This window comes from Arachis hypogaea, chromosome 9 (assembly GCF_003086295.3).
Source record: "Arachis hypogaea cultivar Tifrunner chromosome 9, arahy.Tifrunner.gnm2.J5K5, whole genome shotgun sequence".
In the NCBI taxonomy this organism is placed as follows: Eukaryota; Viridiplantae; Streptophyta; class Magnoliopsida; order Fabales; family Fabaceae; genus Arachis; species Arachis hypogaea.
The window spans coordinates 52,100,177-52,103,075 of NC_092044.1; the positions used below are offsets into that span (position 1 = coordinate 52,100,177).

At 41.0% G+C, this 2,899-nt stretch overlaps 1 non-coding gene across 1 annotated transcript; it reads right to left on the reverse strand.

Moving 5' to 3' along the window:
• Window positions 1-694: 694 nt before the first annotated feature.
• Window positions 695-798, reverse strand: LOC112713793 (small nucleolar RNA R71). Its single transcript, XR_003158753.1, has one exon. It is a non-coding gene; the product is annotated as a small nucleolar RNA R71 (small nucleolar RNA).
• Window positions 799-2,899: the final 2,101 nt, after the last annotated feature.

The window sequence follows — 2,899 nt, forward strand, 5'->3', positions numbered from 1 at the left end:
ACTTATCCTGCTTTAATAATTCCGACCCCCTCCCTCTCTATAGGTTTGAATTCCTCTCTCTACCTCATCTTTCTATTCTTCTTTTCCTCTGACACATCAAGGAATCTCTATACTGTGACATAGAAAATTCTATACTTTCTTTGTTTTCTTCTCTTTCATATGAGTAGGAACAAAGATAAAGGCATTCTTGTTGAAGCTAACTCTGAACCTGAAAGGACTCTGAAGAGGAAGCTAAGAGAAGCTAAAACACAACTCTCTGGAGAGGACCTAACAGAAGTTTTTGAAAAAGAAGAAGACATGGCAGCCAAAAATAATAACAACAATGCTAGGAAGATGCTTGGTGACTATGTTGCACCAACTTCCAACTTCTATGGAAAAAGCATCTCAATTCCTGCCATTGGAGCAAAAAACTTTGAGCTTAGCCTCAATTAGTTTCTTTAATGCAGCAGAATTGCAAGTTTCATGGACTTCCATCAGAAGATCCTCATCAGTTCTTATCTGAATTTTTGCAAATCTGTGACACTGTTAAGACCAATGGGATCGACCCCGAGGTCTACAGACTTATGCTTTTCTCTTTTGCTGTAAGAGACAGAGCTAGAACATGGTTGGACGCACAACCTAGAGAAAGCCTGAACTCTTGGGACAAGCTGGTCATGCTTTCTTGACCAAATTCTTTCCACCTCAAAAGATGAGTAAGCTCATAATGGATGTCTAAACCTTCAGATAGAAAGAAGGTGAATCCCTCTATGAAGCTTGGGAAAGATACAAGCAATTAACCAAAAGGTGTCCTTCTGACATTTTTCCAGGATGGAGCATCATATGTATATTCTATGATAGTCTGTCTGAGTTATCCAAGATGTCATTGGACCACTCTACTGGTGGATCTCTTCATTTGAAAATGCCTGCAGAAGTTCAGGAACTCATTAAATTGGTTGCAAATAACCAGTTCATATACACCTCTGAGAGAAATCCTATGAATAATAGGGTGACTCAGAAGAAAGGAGTTCTTGAGATTGATACTCTGAATGCCATATTAGCTCAGAACTAAATAGTAACTCAGCAAGTCAATATGATTTCTCAGAGACTGAATAGAGTGCAAGCTAAAGATGCCTCCTCTGAAGGTGAAGCTTATGACCCTGAGAATCCTACCATGGAAGAGCTGAATTACATGGGAGAAGCCTATGGAAACACCTATAATCCTTCACGGAGGAATCACCCAAATTTCTCATTGAAGGATCAACAGAAGCCTCAACAAGGCTTCAATAACAATAATGGTAGGAGAAATATGTTTGGAAATAGCAAACCTTTTCCATCATCTTCTCAGCAACAGACAGAGAATTCTGAGCAGAGCATCTCTGGCTTAGCAAACATAGTCTCTGATCTATCCAAGGCCACTCTCAGTTTTATGACTGAGGCACGATCCTTCATCAGAAATTTGGAGGCACAAGTGGGGCAGCTGAGTAAAAGAGTTACTGAAACTCCTGCTAGCACTCTCCCAAGCAATACAGAAGAGAATCCAAAAAGAGAGTGCAAGGCCATCTACACGTCCAACATGGCCAAACCTGTAGAGGAGGGAAAGACAGTGACTCCAAGTAAGGAAGACCTATTGGGACGTCCACTGACCACTAGGGAGTTCCTTCATGAGGAACCAAAAGAATCTGAGGCTTATTTAGAGACCATAGAGATTCCACTAAACTTCCTATTACCATTCATGAGCTCTAAAGAATATTCTTCTTCTGAAGAAGATAAAGTTACTACTGAAGAGTAAATTGCTCAGTATCTAGGAGCAATCATGAAGCTGAATGCCAAATTATTTGGAAATGAGACTTGGGAGGATGAACTTCCATTGCTCATTAATAAACTGAACGCCTTGGCTCAGCTGAAGATACCTCAAAAGAAACCAGATCCCGGAAGGATCTTAATACCTTGCATTATTGGCACCATGACCTTTGAGAAGGCTCTGTGTGACCTGGGGTCAAGTGTAAACCTCATGCCACTCTCTGTGATGGAGAAACTAGGGATCTTTGAGGTACATGCTGTAAGAATCTCACTGGAGATGGCAGACAAATCAAAGAAACAGGCTTATGGACTTGTAGAGGATGTCTTGGTAAAGGTTGAAGACCTTTACATCCATGCTGATTTCATAATCCTAGACACTGGGAAGGATGAGGATGAATCCATCATCCTTGGAAGACCCTTCCTAGCCACAGCAAAAGTTGTGATTGATGTAGACAGAGGAGAGTTAGTTCTTCAAGTGAATAAGGACTACCTTGTGTTTAAGGCTCAAGGATCTTCTTCTGTAAACATGGAGAAGAAGCATGAAAAGCTTCTCTTAGTACAGAGTCAAACAGAGCCCCCACACTCAAACTCTAAGTTTGGTGTTGGGAGGCCACAATCATGCTCTGAACAACTGTGAAGCTCTGTAAGAGCTTCCTGTCAAGCCATTGACATTAAAGAAGCGCTTATTGGGAGGTAACCCAATTTTATTTATCTATATTAATTACTCTTTTATTTTGTTTTCCATTGTTATATTTTCTTTAGGATGATGATCATGTGGAGTCACAAAAACAACCGCAAAAATTAAAGTAAAATAAAAAACAGCGTAAAAAATAGCACACCCCGGAGGAAGAGCTTTCTGGCGTCCAAACGCTAGTAAGGATACCAAATTGGGCGTTTAACGCCCAGCCTGGCACCATTCTGGGCGTATAAACGCCAAAAATGGACAGCAGTCTGGTGTTTAAATGCCAGAACTGGTAGGTAAACTGGCGTTAAGGTATAAAAATGGGCGTTTAAACGCCCAGTCTGGCACCTTTCTGGGCATTTAAACGCCAGAAAAGGGCAGTAGACTGGCATTTAAACGCCAGAACAGGGCAGTAGACTGGCGTTTAAATGCCAAAAA